Here is a 22,763-nt window from a genome sequence, read left to right on the forward strand (position 1 = left end):
TAGTTGGGACAAAAGGTAAACGTACCCATCCCTTATAACGTTCTAGCCGTCAAACAACCCCCAAGTGCCTGCTTTGGGCATATGATTGGGAGCTAAAGAAAGGAAAGGACAAGCGGGGGGCACTAACCATACCGCGCTACCTGGGAGCCCCAAAGTAACATCCATTTGGGGCTCAGTGAAGAAGGTGTAGCTCACTTGGGGTAGCACCTGTCACCTATGGCTCAAACCAGAAAAAAATATTCACCACAAAAACATATGCACCACACCAATTTTTCAACTTATTCCCACACTTTAACTTATCATGTGAAGATTTAATTTGCTCCTACGGCTTACTCCCTTGCTATCACAAATCCTGCATTTCTGTAAAATTAAACATGGAAATCTGACCAGTCTGACACTTCCCAAAGTAATTTGCGGCATAAAACAATACATACCTGGATTCAAGATACTGCTCAAATGATGGAGCAAAAAGGGGCGCCTCTCCTACCTCCTGCTTTTACACAATACATTATTCTGCTTATTGACTATACTAATCATTCTCTTCATTTTTCCTTTCAGTTCCCTCCCCTCCGTGTGACATCAAACTACAGAAGTCTGCGGTTCCCCAGTTTCGTTTCCAGGAAGGTAACGCTTAAAATTCCAGGTGATTGCAACATACACTTCCTGCCGCATTTAGATTATACAGGGAAGCTATTACTGTGTAACCATGGATTGTTTTCTGCGAAACTGCAGCCTGAGATGCTTTAAAGTTAGCTAATGTTTAGAACTGTTATTAATATTGATGTTTCTATCTTTCAGGTCAATAGCTCATTGAGGGACCGTAATATTAATTTTTGCTTTTGTAATCTAATCTCTATAAAGCTACATTTGTCTTGTTTTGTTTTTCCTTGTTTGTTTTTTCACTTTAGCAGCCGTGTACCATTACAAAGATTAACAAGCATTGGAAGTGCAATAGGTCCTCACATTTGTTGGAGTTGGAGCTCTTGGCATTATAAATGCCAATGTGTTTCACCTATGCAATGGATATGCTCTCCCCACCTTAATAAAATATACCCCCTTTGTGTTTTTTTTAATGTAGTAAACCTGCACTGGTGCCATAGCAGTGGAAGTGAAAATGGCAGTTCTGACTTCATTTAAAACAAGCAGGACGGGGCAGTACCTCCGGCTGTCACTTGGTGTCCCGTGGGACCTCTTTTGGGCACTTATGGTACTGCACACTGCAGCATGACTAGGCAAATGGTATGGCACAGCAGTGAGAGCTGTCAACAGGTGAGCTGGGGATCCCAGTCCGAGTCTGCTGTCATGCTCAACATCTTGTGATAATGGGCTAATTGTTTAATTTCCCCCAGCCCATGGCTAGGTGCTATATAAATAAAAGCTGTCTGTAAATTAACAACAAAAAATAGAGAAAAATAGTAGTGGCCTCGGAGGAGTGAGGGGCCCTGCGAGCAGTGTTGTGGGAGGGGTGAGGGGGAAAAACGAGCAAAACAGCAGTGCCCTCGGAGGAATAGTGGGGGCCTGCGAGCAGTGTTGTGGGAGGGGTGAGGGGAAGGGAGGGGAGATAAAGTGAGGGATGAGAAGTTTCACTACACAAGTAAACAGTACAGTGAACAAGCAAAAAGGCAGGCCAACTAAAAAAAGAGTTTTCTTCAAGTATACATAACCAGAACAGTAAGAACACAAGTAAGAGGGGAAGTCCTTATGGGAGGATACAAAATTCCAAAATGAGGGACTACTAATGGTAAGCCAGCTTTTCTAACGGACAGCAACAGAAATCAATAAAAAAGATGGGTGTTTTTTCAAGTCCATATCCTAGATAGAGCATGTCTCGAAGACACAGCGCAAGCACTGCCTAGGCGAGACTTAAAAAACAAACAAGGAATATTGTGAAAGCTAAACAGGTGCGTGCTTACATCCACCAAAACAGATCCAGCTGTGTTGGACAGGCCCCAGAAGGCGGCTCGCTCCCTCCCCGCATGACAGAGCCCGGACACCGGCACTCCAGAAGCCACCCCCAGAAGTAACCCGTAACCCGTCCTACACGGGACACCTGGCCCGAACATCTCCGTAACACCGGCCTGGGCCTCCACCGACACCATCGCCCGGGCCCAGCCGCCATCTTGGACCCTGCACCACGAGGCCGCGTGGCCTCAGCTCGACCCTAACCCTGGGCCTGGCCAGGCCCCGACAGCCCGGCACCACCATCCACCCGGGAGGTGAGCGGACCACTTGGCAGGTCAATGGGAGAGAGGAGTTTCGATGGCTCTCCCCCTCCAGGTGCCGATCGCCCCCAGCTCCCCCGGGCGCTGGCTCCACCCCCCTGCTGGGTGTCTGGACTCCCTCATCCCGGACCTCCTGACCTCCAAGTGCGAGGGTCCGGACATCAAAGGGCACCAGCCCTATAACTGGGGCAGCTCCAGAGCAGGAAGGCAGTTGTATCCTGGAGTTGAGAGACACCGTGAAGAACTCATCCTTGACGAACTGCTGGCGCTGCCGCAGCCCTGCCTTGTGAACTGTCGTCCTGCCTGCTGGCGCTGCCGCAGCCTTCTGCAACCTTCATCCTCGTCGGGACCTGCTGGCGCTGCCGCGGACCGTTGTAACTACCACCTTCGTCGGGACCTGCTGGCGCTGCCGCGGACCGTTGTAACTACCACCTTCGTCGGGACCTGCTGGCGCTGCCGCGGACCGTTGCTACCTACGATCATCTCGGGACCTGCTGGCGCTGCCGCGGCCCGTCCTCCTAGAACGCCGAGCTCGAGGATTGTGAGCTAACCATCTTTCCATCGCATCTACCAGATTGGTAACAAGACTGTCCCGCTACCCCCTTTCCCATCCAAGAGACTAGAATCGAGGGGACCCCGGAGTCCTGACCTCCTTGTACCATTCTACCGTACTTTAAGATTGCTTATAAAGAACGTTAAACCTTATCTTTGTGTGGTGTCCATCTGTGGGGGGGGAGTTACTTGTCTGTACGATCGCTGGAGACGGCTCTTCCCGGAGACCTCTCCCCTTGTCCTCGGCCGACCCTCCAGGTCCAGTCTAACATTGGTGGCCAGCGGCGCGATCCGAATCAACGCGTACGTACAGAGAGTGACTCACCCCACGACTAAACCACAATGACAACCAAAGAGAGCGGATCCACCGAAAAATTCCAGATGGAGAAATTGGAAGAATACAGCCATCGTGAGTTAAAACAATTTTGCATCGAACTAGGCATTGCTACCACCGGTCTGAGCACAAAAGACGATTTCAAGCACGCCATCGAATCTTGGGCGGAAACCGGGGCCGTCAGATCCCCGGACCAAAACATCGCAGCAGCGGAGATCAACACCACTTCTCCCGAAGAACAGAGAGCGGGTCTCTCACAGGAAGAGGTCCAAGAAAGAGAAAGAAACAGACTACACGAATTAGAGATGGCACGGCTCAAGATGGACGGCGAGCTAAAACTAGCGGAACAAAAACTGAACTTAGAACACCTACGGCTCCGAGAAGAGCGGGAAGAAAAGCAAAGACAAAGAGAACTCGAAGAAAAGAGACTGGCATACGAACACGAGCGCAAGCTAGCTGAAATAGAAATACGAGCAACCGCGCACCCCAGGCGCTACAGAACAAAAAGTCCACATCCCCAAGGAGAATACTATCGGAACGACGACATACAACAGTGGTTCAAGGCCTATGAGATCACCATGGCCTCCCACCGGATCGATCGGTCTATGGGGGAGGTTCGTCAACGAAGGCCGCGATGCCCTGCTACAGCTCCCGGACCACCAGATGACGTCCTATGACCACATGAAGGCCGCCCTCCTCACTCGATATGGACTCACACCCGAGATGTACCGCCAGAGGTTCCGCGACTGCACCCGGATCCCGGGTACAACTTGGGTGGAATATGTGAACTATTTTAGCCGAGCCTTCGAAGGGTGGATCAAAGGTAGCAGAGTCACCACCTACGAACAGCTCTTCAATCTCATTGTATGGGAGCACCTCTCCAACAACTGCTTCGTCGAGCTCAGGCAGCACCTCCTCGACAGTAAAATGACTGACCCTCGGCAGCTCGCCGCTGAGGCTGACCGATGGGAGAGCACCCGAGTGGCCCGGGGTGGGCCAACCGAGCAGAACCGAAACAACCAAGGCCCTCATCGTCCCCGAGGAGGAGGAGGAGGCCAGGGCCGGGGCAGAGATGCCGCTCCGGCAGCTCCCGTCAACAACACCCCACCCCCGGCTGGGCGGGGGAACCCTCCGATGCGCCCAGGGTTCCGAGCCAATGTCACGTGCCATCGGTGCCAGCGGGTCGGACACTATGCCAACGACCCGAACTGCCCCAAGAACCAGACTCCCGGCCCCGCCAGGTCGCGGCTGCCGCCCTAGGAGAAGAACAAACGTATGAAGAGCACGAAGAATATGAACAGGAACAGCCCGAGTGGGAACCGGCCGCCATGGTCCTGGCCTGCCTAGGGGGAAGAGACATGGTCCCGCGGGTCCCCCTACCCGCAAACACCCGAAAATACAGCCAGTGGGTGAACATCAACGGGCACAAGGCCGAAGCCCTACGTGACACCGGGGCCAGTGTGACGGCCGTCCGCTGTCACCTGGTGACCCCAGAACAAATCCTGCCAAACGTCCTTTGCCCGGTCCGTTCAGCTGACAATTCTGAGAGCCTATGTCGGATGGCCTGTGTCCCCTTTGAGTGGGGAGGAGTGTCCGGCATGCTGAAGGTGACTGTCCGCGATGATGCCCCCGTGGACTGCCTCCTGGGAAATGATCTCGAGAGTTCCCCGTGGGCGGCCGTTGAGAGAAGAGAACACCTGGGGATGCTGGGCCTCCCAGACTGGGCGTGCGTAACAACCCGGTCCATGGCCGCCCGTGCCGTCCCCAGACCCGAAGAGCCCGAATGGCCAGCACCTCCTCCCCCGATCACTCCAGAGGAAGACGCCGGCCGCCCTGACCCCCCAGAACAAGCCCCGGAAGAGCCCGCTCAGCTTCAGGACCTTCCAGACCTGGCTCAGTGGCGTCAAGAATGGGGGCCCACCCAAGAACAATTTCGGCAGGAGCAAAAGAGCTGTCCCTCCCTCGAGGGACTCCGACAGCAAGCCCTCGCCCAGAGCGCGGGAGACACCGCAGGGGCGCACTGGATCTACTGGGACAACAACTTACTGTACAGCGAGCAAAGAATTGCAGAGTTGGGGGCCAGTCGGGTGCTGGTGGTCCCCCTCCATTTCAGAGACTTCCTTTTAAACTTGGCCCACGATGTCCCCCTGGCTGGGCACCTGAGGCAAGACAAAACCTACAACCGTCTGGTGACTCATTTTTACTGGCCCAAAATGCGTAATGATGTCTCCAACCACTGCCGGGCCTGCCCCACCTGCCAAGCCAGCGGCAAGAGCGGCCGAAAACTCAAGGCGCCCCTGCAACCATTCCCGGTTGTCACCACCCCGTTCGAGCGAGTAGGAATAGACATTGTGGGGCCCCTGGACCCCCGAACAGCACAAGGGCATCGATTCATCCTGGTCCTGGTGGACCACGCCACCCGCTATCCCGAGGCCATCCCCCTTCGAACAGTGACAGCACCAGTGGTAGGCGAAGCCTTGATGGGAATCTTCTCGCGAGTGGGCTTCCCCCGAGAAGTCGTCAGTGACCGAGGCACAAACTTTATTTCGAAGTATATGAGATCCCTCTGGCAGCAGTGCGGGGTCACCTACCGTTTTACAACACCCTATCACCCGCAGGGGAACGGACTGGTCGAGCGGTTCAACCGCACCCTCAAGGGAATGATTATGGGGCTGGAGGAGCCCCTACGCCGCCAGTGGGACGTGCTACTACCGTGCCTCCTCTTCGCCTACCGAGAAGTCCCCCAGAAGTCCCTCGGTTTCAGCCCTTTCGAGCTCCTGTACGGGCACCCTGTCCGAGGGCCCCTCAGCCTGGTGAAGGAAGAATGGGAGATGGCCCCCCTGAAAACCCCTCCGGATGTCTACAAGTACCTCCTGACCCTCCGCAACCAGACCAGGCGATTCAGGGAGATCGCTAAAGCCAATCTGGAGGCCAGTCAGGAGGACATGAAGAAATGGTACGACCAACATGCCTCCTCCATTGAGTTTGAACCTGGTCAGCAGGTGTGGGTGATGTCCCCCACCGAACCCTGTGCCTTGCAAGACAAATGGACAGGACCCTTCAAGGTGGTCGAACGCAAGGGCCCTGTCACCTATCTCATCGACATGGAGTCCCCCCGAAACCCCCTCCGTGTCCTCCACGCCAACAGACTCAAACCACACTTTGTGCGCTCAGAGCTCAGCCTCCTGATGGCTACAGACAGTGGGGTGGAAGAAGACTCCGAGCCACTCCCGGACCTGCTGAGGACCCGTGAGAGAGATGGTTCCGTGGATGGGGTCCGACTCTCCAATGCCCTGACCCCGGAGCAGCGCCAAGACTGTCGGACCCTCCTGTTGCAATTTGCAGATCTGTTTTCCCTCACCCCCGGGGTCACCCCCTGGTGCCTTCACGACGTAGACACTGGGGACAGTCCCCCTATCCGACACCGGGCGTACCGAGTGCCAGACCGGGTGCGCGCCTGCATCCAAGAAGAAGTCACCAAGATGCTCGCAGTCGGGGTCATCGAGCCCTCAGACAGCCCCTGGGCCAGCCCAGTCGTACTGGTACCCAAAGCGGCCGTCCCAGGCGCCACCCCCGAGCTCCGGTTCTGCGTCGACTATCGGGGTCTGAACGCTGTCACCAGAACCGACGCTCATCCTATCCCCCGAGCCGATGAACTGGTCGACCGCATGGGAGCGGCCCGCTACCTAAGCATCTTCGATCTGACAGCGGGCTACTGGCAGATCGGCCTCACCCCCAGGGCTCAAGAACGATCCGCTTTCTCCACCCCGGATGGGCACTACCAGTTCACCGTGATGCCCTTCGGTATGAAAAACGCTCCAGCCACTTTTCAGAGACTTGTGAACCAGGTATTGGCGGGCCTCGAAGACTTCAGCGCCGCCTACCTGGACGATATCGCAGTATACAGCCGCCACTGGTCAGACCACCTCTGCCACCTCCGAGAGGTCCTGCAGGCCCTTCAGCGAGCGGGCCTCACCATCAAGGCCAGCAAATGCCAAATCGGCCAAGGGTCCGTGACCTACCTTGGACACCAAGTGGGGAGCGGTCTGGTGGCACCTCTCCAGCTCAAGATCGCTGCCATCCAGTCCTGGCAGCCCCCCGTCACCCAAACCGAGGTACGAGCCTTCCTGGGGCTCACTGGATATTATCGAAGGTTCGTGAAGGACTATGGCAGCATTGTGGGGCCCCTCACCGAGCTCACATCCAAAAAGCATCCCAAGACGGTCAACTGGACTCCAGACTGCCAAGCGGCCTTCGAGAAACTGAAGGCCGCCATGTGCATTGCCCTGGTGCTCCAGGCCCCCGACTACAGCCGCGAGTTCATAGTCCAGACCGATGCCTCGGACCATGGTATTGGGGCCGTCCTCTCACAGCTCAACTCCGAGGGGATAGATCAGCCCGTGGCCTTCATCAGCCGACGCCTCCTGGCCAGAGAACAGCGCTGGAGTACCATCGAGCGGGAGGCCTTCGCAGTGGTGTGGGCCCTCAAGAAACTCCGGCCCTACCTCTTCGGTACCCACTTCCGGGTACAAACAGACCATCGCCCCCTGCAATGGTTAATGCAGATGCAGGGGAGAATCCCAAACTGCTGCGATGGTCCATCTCCCTGCAAGGGATGGACTTCACTGTGGAGCATCGCCCTGGCCAAGATCACGCCAATGCGGATGGCCTGTCCCGCTTTTTCCGGCTCGACGGAGAGAGTCCCCAAGAAGATGGGTAACTCTCCCCGCCTTCAGCTGGGGGGGACGCATGTTGGACAGGCCCCAGAAGGCGGCTCGCTCCCTCCCCGCATGACAGAGCCCGGACACCGGCACTCCAGAAGTCACCCCCAGAAGTAACCCGTAACCCGTCCCACACGGGACACCTGGCCCGAACATCTCCGTAACACCGGCCTGGGCCTCCACCGACACCATCGCCCGGGCCCAGCTGCCATCTTGGACCCTGCACCACGAGGCCGCGTGGCCTCAGCTCGACCCTAACCCTGGGCCTGGCCAGGCCCCGACAGCCCGGCACCACCATCCACCCGGGAGGTGAGCGGACCACTTGGCAGGTCAATGGGAGAGAGGAGTTTCGATGGCTCTCCCCCTCCAGGTGCCGATCGCCCCCAGCTCCCCCGGGCGCTGGCTCCACCCCCCTGCTGGGTGTCTGGACTCCCTCATCCTGGACCTCCCGACCTCCAAGTGCGAGGGTCCGGACATCAAAGGGCACCAGCCCTATAACTGGGGCAGCTCCAGAGCAGGAAGGCAGTTGTATCCTGGAGTCGAGAGACACCGTGAAGAACTCATCCTTGACGGACTGCTGGCGCTGCCGCAGCCCTGCCTTGTGAACTGTCGTCCTGCCTGCTGGCGCTGCCGCAGCCTTCTGCAACCTTCATCCTCGTCGGGACCTGCTGGCGCTGCCGTGGACCGTTGTAACTACCACCTTCGTCGGGACCTGCTGGCACTGCCGCGGACCGTTGTAACTACCACCTTCGTCGGGACCTGCTGGCGCTGCCGCGGACCGTTGCTACCTACGATCATCTCGGGACCTGCTGGCGCTGCCGCGGCCCGTCCTCCTAGAACGCCGAGCTCGAGGATTGTGAGCTAACCATCTTTTCATCGCATCTACCAGATTGGTAACAAGACTGTCCCGCTACCCCCTTTCCCATCCAAGAGACTAGAATCGAGGGGACTCCGGAGTCCTGACCTCCTTGTACCATTCTACCGTACTTTAAGATTGCTTATAAAGAACGTTAAACCTTATCTTTGTGTGGTGTCCATCTGTGGGGGGAAGTTACTTGTCTGTACGATCGCTGGAGACGGCTCTCCCCGGAGACCTCTCCCCTTGTCCTCGGCCGACCCTCCAGGTCCCGTCTAACAAGCTGCTACCTATTTTCCCACTTTTATAAAATGAACATTTTACACAGCAACAAGGCTTTTGTGAGCCTGAACCCCTTCCTTTGTTGTTCCCTGCCTACAAAATTGAAAAGAATGAGCTCTTTCACTGGCTGCAAAGTGTGACTATCATAACGTTAATTCTTAAGAAACATCTGCCTAGGACTTGCTTACTGCCAAACATAAAACAAACTGATAAAGCAAACCACATCCCGGTAACCAGTACAATCTCTGTAAAAAGATCTATTGGTCCAAAGAAAGCTTAAAGTCTAGTACTAATTTGTGTTGCCTGTGGAGTAGGACATCCACAGTTCAATAGGAATTATTTTCCCAATGTATTTTTCTCTGATTTCTTTTTCCTCTATGGATGGTACTAATCTGTGATAGAAATGAGAACCCCATATTTGTCGGAAGCCCCTCTTAGTCAACTTGCCGATCTTGCTTTTCTGTTTTCTGATGAAGTTTGGAGAAATTTCAGTGAGCCCGCAAATTCCCTCCTACATTAAATCCCTTCTGCTGTTTTATCCTGCTCAAGCAGGTTTGTGTCTAGTTCCTGAGACAAAGTCATTTATCAATGCCTCACAAGATCCTATCTTCTGATCCATCCTGATGCAGAAGGCCCAGCTTCTTTCGTCCTTATTTATCTCAGTTTCTCAGGCTTGTCTTATTAACAGGCTAAGAAAAGTATGTATACATGGATTCATCTTTTGCTGGGTAATTTCCTTCCTTGCCTGATCAATATTGTGGACTGGAAGTAGAGCTGCAGTTTGTACAGGCTGAGAACCAAGTAAAGAAGGAACTGCTTATGATGACAGAAGCCTTTGTGGTCTAGAAAAGGGATGTGCCGACCAAGACTAAGCAAAACACACAAGATGATGGACAGAATGTTGCACAATGGCAAAACATTCACCCCCAAGACCAAGACTAAGCAGGCAAGATTCAGTCTGAGAATAAGCAATGTGAAACTTCAAAATAAGTGAGATCTGCTGGGAAATTAGAATTTCCTATGGGACTGTAGGGCAATGTGGGTGCCACATGATAGCCAGTTCTTGAATTAGAGAACTTGAAGCAATACCATGCAGAACTTATCCTTACTTGTAATCGGTTCAGAAAAAAGGAATGAGGCGACGATATCCTATGTGCAACCACAAAGGCCCTTCAGTAAAATAATGTTTATCTTGTACACTTAAATACAACAATAATTGCCCTGTATTTATAAAGATGTTTGTCAATCAACAAGGACAAAATTAGTCAAGCTCTTTTGGTACGCTGAGAGCCTTCGTTCTGACGAATATATGGTAGAGCTAAGTAAAAGCTGTATTTGGAACATCCAGTATGGTTGGGAAAAATGAGTGACAACAGGGTATGTGTTTTAATAAAAGCATATAAATAAATGGATATATCAAACTTCTCAGAAAATTGTAGGTTCAATCAATATCAAGAAAAACAAGCATTTACAATGCAATAGGTTTCGCAGCATTAAAGTTTGAGTTTTTGGCATTGGGATCTTGTTTGCGCTATATAAAACTTTATAAATAAAAAATAAATAAATAAATAAAATGGACAGAAGCAAGGTGAAAGGAAGGATGAAAGCGTGAAAGAATGGATGGATGTGTGAAAGGTTTTAAAGTTTGAAGGGTGAAATGTGGGATAGAAGAGTAAAAGGATTGGCTGGTAAAAGTGAATTGAAGGACAGAAGAATGGACAGATGGGGAAGAGTGGATCTTCAAAAGACAGATGGATACTTGAACATATTGATGGGGGACTAGATGGATGGACGGATGAATGGGGCAATGGTAGGATAGTTAGAAGGGTGAAGAACGGACAGGAGGAGGAGTGGTTGAAAGGGTAAATAGATGGATGAACGGTAGGAGCGTGAGAAGGGTCAAAGGTGCTCGTTTCACACCGTCTTATTACGTGCAATAAAACACAAAGTATGATTACATGTGAACCAAGTTGTAAAAAAAAATTAAGACGCTGAATGGGAAAGGAGTGGGGGGGCGGGGGGTCAAGGGATTCCTGTGCTGCATTTCTCGGATGCCTTTTTGTTCCAAGACGACTACCGAGGCACGACCATGACGATCCGGACTCTGGATCGTTCGGCCAATCTTTGAAGTGACAATGGTTTCAGCAGCAAGACAGCAGAACGTGCTATGATAATAACGAAAGGTTATTTAGCAGCCGGATGTGACGAGATGTGCTGTTCCAGTGAGACTAGGCGCCCAGTTACAGAACTTGGCTATAACCCTGCCAGGTTAGGCGGCGCAGGGGTGCATCTTGAAAAGTCTGCACACGCAAACTGAGCCCCGCCTAACGTACGCACGTACATCAACTGTTCACAGCAAAGCCAATGTGAAACAGTGACAGTCGAGGACAGACCAAGGACGTCTCTTGTCTGATAGCTGCGAGGGCTCGTGCAGTAAAACGATCGTCCCTAACTTTGAAGTACACATGTATTGACTTAAATATTATACAAGAGTTAGCCGCTTGCTCTGAGCAACACCTCCAGGGTCCTTAACCATCCTTTCTAGAGCCATCACTGAAAATTAGAAACGTCCTATGGCAGGGCCTATTTGTTGCAGGAGTGTGTAGACTAAAGCACTTGGAACTGGCGAGAAGCAGGTGTATTTGGTTGGGATAGAAAAGAAAAAGAATCCTTCCACATCCCTTAAATCATTAGCACTGCTCCCACTCAAGGTACAGCTAAACCGTGCACCCTTATACCCCCTCCCTGCAGCCACTTTAATGCCCTCACCCTGCTGAGGCCTCATACCTCCTTCAGTCACCAAGGACAACTCTCTGGCCTGCTTGCCATTGTAGCTCTAACCCTATCACCTAATTATTCTCCTAGTTGAAGTTCTCTACCCACGCCCACTATCACCAGAACTCACCCACCGGCATAAGCCCAAGGCACCGTTACTGTGCCACTGTCCTCAAGGACTCTAGGACCTCTGGACTCACCTTGCCTGCATGGGGACGCAGAACTGGCTGTGCCCCAGCCCCCGGCTGCACGCTCGCAGTGCTGCTGCCATGTTGCTGTTGTCGGTGCTAAGCGGAGAGAAGAGAGACACAGGTTACAAGGAGCTCACAGAGGTTAAGACGGAGCAGCGAGACGTGCAGAACAGCAAGAGCGTCACCTGCGGAGGCGTGGTCGCAAACAGGCCGGGTCAGCGATAGGCATAGAGACTAGACCAGGAACGGGTGGACTGTTGTATCTACAGCGCCATCTGCAGAGCACGCCTTCAAGACTAATGGCATCGAAGTATCGTGTGCGTTGGGCGCTCTCTGCTGGCTAAAGGAAGTAGACACTGTCCGTGCCCTGGAAAATTTTATATGGAAAAACATATCTGCTGCACGTATCTACTTTACTTTATGTAAATGTGCACGATTCTATAATTGGACAAGTGCCTATGTGTGACGTTTGCATTTCTCACGTGTGATACTTTGAGTGGCACTTTACAGACAGAGAATAATTGCTGCAATATTAAAATCTCTAGTCCTGCAATTTTTTTTACAGTTGGGGGCAAAAGTTTTATAAGCATAAGGAAACATCAAAACTACGAGTCACACAGCAATGGAAGTATACATGACTGTGTCAATAATTCACACCAAACATGGGACAACTGGACAAGTCAATTTGTAATCTCTGAAGTTGCCTATGTCTGATATATCATACTTTTTTGTGTTGACACTTTGGTTCCAGTACATTATCTTCTTTGTGACTTAGACGCTATTTCTTTTAAATAGTTAAAATTCTGTGTTTCAAACAAAAGTCGGCCGGAAAACAAGTCAGGTCCCGGGCCGCGCTGTGATTGGCTGACGTCACGGGGGTGTCCCGGGCCGGCAGCCAATCACAGCGCGGCCCGGGAATGACGTCACGGGGGTGTCCCGGGCCGGCAGCCAATCGCAGCGCGGCCCGGGACAAAGGGGCGGGGCTTAAAAAAGCACCAGAAACGCCCCCGATTCGCGTTTTCAAGAGAAAGCGCGATTGACAGCCTCTGTCTCCCAATGGCTAGCCTCCATTTATGGAGCTAACCAATGAGAGGCAGAGGCGGGGCCGACGTCCCTACTGAAAACAAAAGTTTTCAAACTGGGAGGGGCTGTGCCCCTCGCCAGGTTCGAAACCTAAAAACTTAACATCAATAAGAGGAAGATGTTTAGCGGGGAACTTTATATCTGATCTGATACCTAGTAGGGAATCACCCTCTTCTTAAGGCAAGCAAAAAATGTAGGGATTTTTTTAATTATATTCTCTCTTTTAAGTGACAAATGTTAAAGCTTTTCTCTATGTGTTACTGGAGGTGCAATTTTTTTAAAAGAAATTACTTATTCTTTCTGTGACCCCTTGTAACAAAGCAGGCCATTATTTGATCTCACATGGACTGTGGTGTATGGCAATGTGGTTTATTAGGGCTCCCTTCCTATGTATTACACCAACTTCAGATAATCCTAATAGATAGACTAGTCCATGGTCTGTCTAGGAGAGATCACACCTCTTCCCGTCTGCTTTCATTACACTGGCTTCCAACAAATAAAATAATATTACTCAAATGCTTGTGCATCTCTCACAGAGTCTACTATGACAATGTCCTAGTATTCCTGAGTTCACGCCTTCATAGATTTGTTCTTCTTGCTCTCTTGGGATATGCTCCAGGGACAGATTGGGCCCCAAAAAAGCCTTGGCAAAAATATTCAAACTGGCCACACTCCGTTCCTCTCTCTTTCTATTCTCCCTCTCTCTCTCGTCCACTCTCTGTTTTGCTCTCTCTCTTTCTTTTCTGTTTTTTACCTCCTATGTTTGCTGGCATAAACGCAGGAGTGTTGGAAACGGGGTCAGTGGGTTTCGACCTTCATAAACCTGCTGCAACTCCTGCACCACTACAGGGCACTGCCCTGCCGGACCAGCTGACTCTGTGAGAGGTTGTCTATCTACTCTATGTACCGCACATTAGGAATACAAGAACAAGAGGAAGGACCCTTGCTAAACACTTCAATTATTTCTTTGACAAAGAACAAATCAAATGACTTTTCAGAAGATGCTTAAAATCTTGCTGTACCCACAAGCAGCAAATATATATATATATATATATATTTTTGTCCTCATATTGCCACCTTGGTTTTGTTTTTATGATAATATCTAATGGTGTACAAGCGGAATGCTGTCTCAGATTGTTAATATCTGGCAGGGCTTAACTTGACCAACGATGCTCTGCCCTCAGCTCTTCCCACTTCAACCAATTGTAAACATCAAACAAAAACCAGTGAAAGGTGGAGAATTTTGCCACAATCGTATCACGCCCCGGATTGAATTTTAATGGCGTAATCATAGGACCCGGTGAGAAAAAAAAAACCGGATACTCAACGTGCCCAGACCAATAATTGCCAGAACGTTCTTTTATTCAAATTGCCAGCCCTACCCAGATCTAGCTTGGAGACTGCCAATGTAGAAGTAAACCAGTCTTCGATTGTGGGGGGCAAAGAGTCTTTCCATCTCCTGCACCTTCTGGCCAATCAGATAGAATAGAAAACTAGCTTCTTCTCCAGACTCTGAACACTGTCCAAGATACCAAAAATGACAAGCGGAAGATCAATGACAATGTTCAGGTTCAGAGTGTTGGTATCCTGACTAAAATTTATAAGAAGGAAAGTTGAAGAAAGCAAATGGTATGTAGCGTGAAGAGTCGAGGTTGTACTAGATGTATGACATACCTGTTTTATATCCATTTTACTTTTTATTTGTTATGTACTTCTTAACCGTATGATTTTGTTTATGGTTTTAATTGACTAATTAACTAAACTAAACAAAGTGTGGTCCTCAATTCGCTTTCGGTACGTATGGCAAAAACTGGTTCCCACAATAGACAAAGATGGTTTAATCAAGAAGGTACGTAGGCTCTAAAACAAATGAGAAGTGCCTTGCACCACATCCCAAGAGATAATACATTTGTCAAACTATAAAGGAAGCAGTATAAGGAGACCTTACTAGCTAGGAAGGGGGAGCTGAGGAAAAAAGGCATGGCTAAATCAAGTGCAGGCTGCTGAAATCAATGATTCATCACTGTTTTGGAAGACTGCTTAATACCCCTTTTTGATTCCGGCACTTCCCTCACATTATATTTCCCTTCACAGTCTTGGGTTGATCACGTTGAGAGGATTTTTGACTCAGCACCCATCAATGAACCAAGTCTTTCATTATTTGCCTCAAATAATTTGGTCTGGAGTTCTATTACCACAAGTATCCTGCCCATGGTATTTACATTAGAGAAATTATTGGATAATTGGTAAGTGCACTTAAGGGAAAGCTCCGGGATCTGACAGATTTCGGTCGATGCCTTCATAAGTTCAGCTGAGTTTTGGGCCCCATTAATAACCTGTGTTTAAAATGCAGCAGCGAATGATATTTTTCCCTCTTCCTGGGCTTTCTATCATAGTGCCTATATATAGGTAAGGTGATAGGGCAGATTCGAAATGGTACTGTCCCATCTCCCTTCTGGATTCTCCTGCCAAGCTCCTGGGCAGGGTTGTCCTTAGGAGACTTGAGGACTGGGCAACTGATAATTCCATTCTGTCTGAGGCCCAGTACGAGTTCAGGAAGAGACTTGTGATGGTTTAGCAATGCTTAAATCTAGACCCCCTGTTTGGAAAGTATAGAAGCGCAAAGTCATGATTGCTCTATCTGTACTTTGCCGATCTCACTAGTGATTTGATCTAGTGGATGATTCTATATTGTGGCATACTCTGTTATCTTATGGAACTCCTATGGAATTGTACAGCTTTATGAGAACCTCTCAAATCAAGTCTGATTTTCCCCAAATGGCAAATTGACGCCTTCTTTTAGAGTTAAGCGAGGTGTATGATAGGGGTGTGTATTGGCCCCTTTTTATTTTATTTATTTATAAATGGGGTCGATGACATGCTATGGTACCGGCAGGCTGAAGCCCCCGATTGTTGCTGGCCGTCCAGTACCTCTGCTCCTTTATGCTGACTCAGTCCTCATGTAAAAGGCCACAGTCAGGTTGCAGAGATTGATGGGTTCCTTCTCAGATTTTATGGACTATAGGAAAATTAAAATAAATAAGGCCAAGGCATTTATAATGACCTGTGGGAAACCCCCAAAAATCTAAGATCATTCTACATTGAAGGTGTACTGATAGCTCAGCTTAAGTACTTTTGCTACTTGGGAGTTCTTTTCTCTAGCAAGTGCTCTTGGGCTGATCACAACATAACATCAGGTTGAAGATGAAAAAGGTTAGCGACTGGGTGTTTATATTTTCTAGCAGTCTTGGTAGTCACCGAATTAAAGTATGTACAAAGCAAAGGTTCTATCTGCTGAAACCTATTGTTGGGGTGTGTGGGGCTATTTGCAAAGCAGTCCCTTACAATTAGTGGAAAACACCTTTTTAAAGGCATTTTTTCTATGTATCACTCAATTGGCATCGTCCACTATTCTGCACTGGGAAGTAGGGTTGAGCAATTTTGAACATATTTTATTATACAAATCTATTCCCTTGTGGTGCTCTATATGGACCAAACCAGAGACGAAGCTTACAGAGGTTATTATACAGGACTGTTTAAGTGTGGACCGCATTTTCAAACATCTGTGGCAGTCATTCATCAACAACATTCTCAGGGTGGCGTTTGGCTTTCCTGGGCTGCAAGATCCAGCTAAGATCATGATGCTGGAAAAGTCAGCAATGAAGACTACCTTGCTGGAAGCTGGGGTAAGGAAGAGAGCCTCTTTCGATGAGACGAAACAAAGTGTATTGACATACATCTCTAACACTCTACCTGAAGGTTTTCAACTTTATTTAATATTGGTGATAAACGCACAACACCAGATTATGACAGAGCAATGTAGACCACGTTGTCGCCTTTCCCAATATAAAAAATCAGGGTAGGGGAGGTGTGGTTTGCCGCCAACTCCCGAGTGTGCAAAGACTGCTTGGTCGGCCACCTCGGGCCGCCCAAACCAGTCACGCACACTCTGTCCTTCTCCATGCAGGCCGCAATTCAGCCTACATGGGGAAAATGGCCTACGCATAAGCCCCTGGCTGGACGCCGTCCCAACCAATCACAACGCTGCAGGCAGCGTTTTGATTTGCGAAGGAGAGGGGACCTGGCTGCCTGCTTCTGTTTTCTGTTCCTGCTGGAGGCAGGAGAGCAGGAGCAGAGAAGACGCCGTACTAGGCCGCGGAAAGGTAAGATTAATTATATTTTTTTATTATTATTAAATTAAACCCCCCTCAAGGCCCTCCTTCCCTGCGCGCCCCAAGTGAATCATGCCGGCCGCGACTGCGGGACACTGGGTCAAGATGCGTTGAATTTGTAGAGTGATGCACTGGGTTTCGATACACAGTCAAGGGTTGCGTCGATCTCTTTGAGCTGCTGCGGCCGTGATGCACGGTTCTGATGTGTTGGGCCCTCAAGGCGCTGCATTAGTTCCAAGAGCGAAGCACTGACTTTACTCCTGCATCTGGATCAATGCATCAGTTCTGCTACATGGAGACAGAAAATGCATTGATGTTCTTGTTGCAAGTATTTGGGACCACTTCCAGTAAACCTGGCACAGGAGCAGGGGTAGAGACTTTGCTATCCCTGGGTCTCAACCAACGGGATACAAGCCAACAAGCCCAGCTCCCCTTCAGCAGAGTCAGAGAGTTGCAGACAGCAGGGCAACACAAGAGAAAAGCAGGCCTTCCAAGTCAGCAGTCCAACGATGAGTTCTTTATACAGCACAGTAGTCGTTCTGACAAAGTGCAGTTGTAGTTCCAGAATTGTCTGATTTAGGAGTTCAGTGACTGGGTACTTAAACCCAAAAGTGCTGTTGAAGTGATATTGACTTCAAAGAGTGTCTTTGAAGTGCACAAGTATCCCTGTCTACCCAGTCCTGTCAGCCAGGCTATCTTTGGGGTGGTACTCAGACCATTGTGTGGGGTCAGGCCACTACGTACTGAAGTGTGTCAGCCTCTTCCTCCCTTCCTGGTTGGTGTCTAGCAATGGTGCAGTGAGTAATCACATGAAGGGTTTCTTTCTGCTCTGAAGAAAATATTCAATTACTTTTAAAGCGCTGCGCACTAAAGGAATTTTCAAATGCAGAGTACCTTACTCTTACTGTTAGAACGCTCCCTCATAACATACCGCTGATCCACGTAATACTGAACGGATTGGGCTGTGACAGTTTGGGAACATCGGTTCTCCCTTCCGGGCTTCCCCTTCCAGTGAAATACAGGCAGTTGAGCAATCGGTTATTCACCTCAGCTTGGGGGAGCCATCAGGGAAAGTGAACCTCGCCAGTCGGCTGACTGGCACAGTGCAGTTGGAAACAAAACATTTTGGTGGAGTAACTACTGAAGAAGCTCCATCACCACACCCGTGCCTTCTGGTTTGTGTACAGTGTGTCTCCGCCAGTTGTGCTGACTGGCACAGCTACAAAAAGATATTCTGAGGGAACCGGAGCCATCATGTTGTTCGAAGGATCACTCCAGTGGCGTAACAAAACTTGAGGGGGCCCCCCTGCAAAGCACATGAATGGCCCACCACCTACCACTTTGCCCTACCACGCAAAAATCTAGTATATTTTAATTTGAAACCTCCAACAATGAAATGCCTCTACATTGTCTCTCTACATTCTAATGAGAAAGTGGGAAACACTCTTAACATACAAGCTATGCCATTTGTAACAATACTGTCAAAAGCAGATAATTTAACAGGCAGCAATCAGAACAATGCCAGGGAGTGATCCTATTGTCTCAGGAACACTATGGCTTAAGAACAAAGAACAACTATGAAGGGTCTGAAATAGAATTGACATTAATGGACAATACCTTGAAACTTTGAAAGACAAACCCAAACCTGCAATTCCATAAAAACTCACTGACAATATACATGAGAAGTACACAAGATATAACTCAGTATAGTGAAAAAGTCAAGAGAAATAGACTGGCATTTTTCTTTTGGCAACCCTACTTTATATTCCTTTTCATAAAATACTGTCACACTATAGTTATAAATGTAAATTTCAAATGTAAGAAATACGCAGAGTGGGGGACAAGGGGTACTGGAACCAGAACAAAACTAAGCCTCTGTAACCAGTTTACAAAGGTATGTAAATATGCAAATGGTCTCTGGCCTCGAGGGAGCTGCCTTCAACCCCCTTGCTGCTGGGCCTGGAAGCTCAGGTCACCTGCACTCACCGCACACATTATTTAATTTATCAAGTAGGACTGTTATGAGGCAACTCACTGCTGCAACCAACGCTGACGAGAGAGTGTAGTGCTGCCTGTGTGCGCTAAAGCGCTGATGGGTCCCTTGGACACTGGAAAACAGGGGCTGCTGGGGGCATAGCTGCCAAGGTTTCAGATGGCCATGTGCGACTGTTGTTGATGTATGTTGCATCCTCTGTCAGTAATTTCTGACATACACAAATAATTCATTTTTCCAATAAAAGCTTTATGGACTTAATCGAAATGTGAAACTGAGTTCTCTTTGCCAGGAGGCAGTCACAGGAGCTATGTTGGTTTCTGCAGGCCCCTCTCTCAGAATACTGGGAATATATTGGAACCTCATTTTCACTGCAACACTGAGAACCTTCGTATTTTACCACAGTCCCAGATCTGATTGGGTCTCCCTCAGTGGCCAAAGGCAGAACCTTTTCCTTCTCAAGTAAGATGAGATGGCCACCACGTCTTTCACACTCCCAACAAAGATGATTCCCATTTCACCTCTCTGGAGAATGGGTGTAGTCGAAACATCTTTAATTCATGTAACCATGCTGCAAATTCTCCCTTCTTACTCCATCAATGTGTTGTCAATACCAAAATCCAAGATCTGGCAGTTGCAAAGTCTTGAAGTTTACTTAAAGGGAGAGGATACTCAGCATGCATTTCTCACCAGTATTTCAAGGCTCATATTACAGTGCCAACGTGTTTTACACAAGTCCTCGCAGCGCACACAACATAGGACCACCACAGCCTTCATCGTCTACTGAAGATGACCCACTGTGCAGATTAATTAAAGACTAAGTTCTGCTAACTGAATCATCTGAGGCAATTACTACAGCCTTCTAAGTGGCAGTAAAAGATGTCATTCTAGATCTTCCTTTCGGACACAAGTTCCTCAACCTAAACCATTCTTCAAATAATATATTTTACAGCCTAGTAAGAAGGGGGAGCACTGTGCCTCAATCATCAGTCGAATTACTGCTAAAAAGAATCTAGCTGTACCAATGACGTGATACAAGAAATTATCACCTCGTCAATTTATGCCAGATCACCAATGTAGTACAAGACGTCACCAGACAATCCTCATGAGGCCCATAGAGGGGGCCAGGAATAGTTCACAGAAGGACCCCACACTTGACACCACAGGAAATATCTTCATCCAAAAGCAGCTTCACAAAACAACGGTGGAACCTGCAAATGAGGATTCAATGTCCTACCGGCCCTGGGCTGGGGCAGGGCTGAGAGCTCCAGAGGAAACTGTCCAGTCTACTGGAGAATGACTCCATGCACCTCAGTAGGTCACTAGTGTAGCCACTAAAAAGCACAGGGCGCATCCCTCTGTGGAAGCACCTACTGTGTGATCTACCACTGTAGGTATGCTCCTGTCTTCATTGTAGCCCCAGAAACAGCTGACCTCCGCTGAATGAGCAGAGAAGAGGGACTGGCTGAGGGCTCCGGACTGGCCTCTCAAGTAAGATGAACTGTCGACCTCAATGTAATGTTCTTGGAAGGAGCAGGGAGTTGTGTGTGTTGCTTTGTCTCCTCTTGGACTGAAAAGCATGGACATATCTTACAGCTTGTCTGAGGTAGCTGCTGCGAAACCTGACTACCCCTTGTGACCCCTGACCCCAAAGGTGGCTACATAGAGCCAGGAACAGAGGGGCAACTAATCCCTATAGACATTGGTTGGTTGGCACTCCACTTTCTTTGTTTTGTGTCCATTTTCTATAGCACTAATCGTGACTAATATAAATGAAGTAGAATTAGCTCCAATATGACCCTCCATGGCAATGGAGGTAGATAAAAAATGCTTTTAAATGTATGTTGTGTGTGTGTTTGTAGGTGAAAGTGTTTATGTGAGAGACAGTGTGTGTTTGTGTGAATGTGTGCATATGTTTAGGTGTGAGTGAAAGTAAAGGTCAAATTGTGTGTGTCGTTTCTGATATGTCTGTCTTTCTGGTGAATTTATGTCCATGCTGAAAAGTTACCTTTCTCTAGATGGGTTGCGCCTGTTGTCAGTCATCCCTGAGGAGAAAGGAAGATCTTACAGCAGAAGTATTCCAGTGCCCTCTCTGTGGTTCCATCATTGAACTGGCCCTTGTGCCTTAAACACACAGAGAAGAAACCGTGGTGTAACACGAAATGATAGCCCCCCTGCATAATGTATTAACAGACCCTAGTCTAAGATATCTCCCAAAAATTCATAAGTTCTGGCATGATTTGAGTTTCCCTGAAGGGTGGGGTGAGAGCGCACAACAAGGGTAACAGGAGCTGCTGAGGCCTGTGTTACGCCCCAGAGAGGAAATATTTTAAACTCAGACAGTTGAGCAATCTTTGCCCTGCTAGGCTGTAGTCCAAATCAAATGCTCCCCATTGTTATTAAAAAGGGCTATCTTTATATTAAAAGTGGACCCTGAACTTCGCTGTGTTCATTCTTTTTCTACAGTGCCTAAGTGTGTAAAGGCCTGCAAGACCAGACCAGGCCTGTTTGCCGCACATGCAGTGCTCATATGCTTGTGAAGTCCCAGCAGGAAACACGGTATCCAATCTCAGACTGGGCATATACCTAGGCACCTGCACTCTCCTCTGTGCTAGGACTCCAAAGGCCACTGATCCTTCATTTTATTGCGAGCCGTCAGTACAAGCTGAAGCAGCGGCTTTCAGCAGAGGCCTAATGCTGTGGCATACTGTACATGTAAGGTTCTCTTCTCCCCACTTGCTTCAGCTCACCTGCTGTCCTCGCCACTCATCAGCTGTTGAGACCCAGACCTTCAACCATTCCTCATTCCATTTTTAGGCTTGCCTGGCTTACATTCTGCAACAATCCGCCTTCCTGGCTCCCTCCTCACTCAATGGACTCCCCCATTCCTGGTGGCCCCAAACTGAATATCATAACTTGAGGTCACCTTGTTTTATCTAATTGACACTACACTTCTCTGTAAGTGCCGAACCAAGAACACCAATGTGCGTGAAAGAAAGGAGTGTCTGCATGGAGAAGGAACTCAGGAACCCTAATGGGCTTGTATATAGTTTAGAACAGCACTTTCCCTCGGCACAGGTAAATGGCCGTAAATCCGCTTTGTGTGCTCTGTACAAGCCTTTCCACTTGGTGTGTCTTTTCAACCTCTCAGTTTGTTCCCAGGGTGTGTACTGCAACAAGTTTATCTTCTATTTCAGCTGCATGTTAATTTGTCCCAGCCCTTCCATTTGTCTTTAGGACCATGATCTTTGGTGGTGCCGGGCTAAATATGACATTTTTTACTTTTATTCCTGAATTCCCGGTTGGGCCCTCCCCCCACCATGATGCCCTCCCTGATCCAAATTATGATCTCATCCCACCCACCCACTGAATCTCATTGTCATGAAACTGCAGTGAGGCTGCTCCCATCGTCATGCTGCTACAGTGACTGCAGTTCTAGTGTAATATCACTGCATTGAAAGTGGCATCCCTTAAGCTGTCATTGCATTAAGGCCATACCATTCCACCTGCTTAAGTCTTCATGGAGGGTGAGATAGTGTGTCTGGAGGGATATCTTTAAAGTCAATGAATATCACCTTTTTG

At 49.2% G+C, this 22,763-nt stretch overlaps 1 protein-coding gene across 1 annotated transcript in view; it reads right to left on the reverse strand.

Annotated features, from left to right (window-relative positions):
- The window catches only part of LOC147712610 (5' exonuclease Apollo-like), a 124,023-nt gene extending 123,506 nt beyond the window's left edge, over positions 1-517 (reverse strand). The window contains exon 1 of the mRNA XM_086920360.1: positions 435-517. The gene's annotated coding sequence lies outside the window, so the exon portion shown is untranslated. The remainder of the gene's footprint in view (positions 1-434) is intronic.
- Positions 518-22,763: the final 22,246 nt, after the last annotated feature.

This window comes from Lissotriton vulgaris, chromosome 5 (assembly GCF_964263255.1).
Source record: "Lissotriton vulgaris chromosome 5, aLisVul1.2, whole genome shotgun sequence".
NCBI lineage: Eukaryota > Metazoa > Chordata > Amphibia > Caudata > Salamandridae > Lissotriton > Lissotriton vulgaris.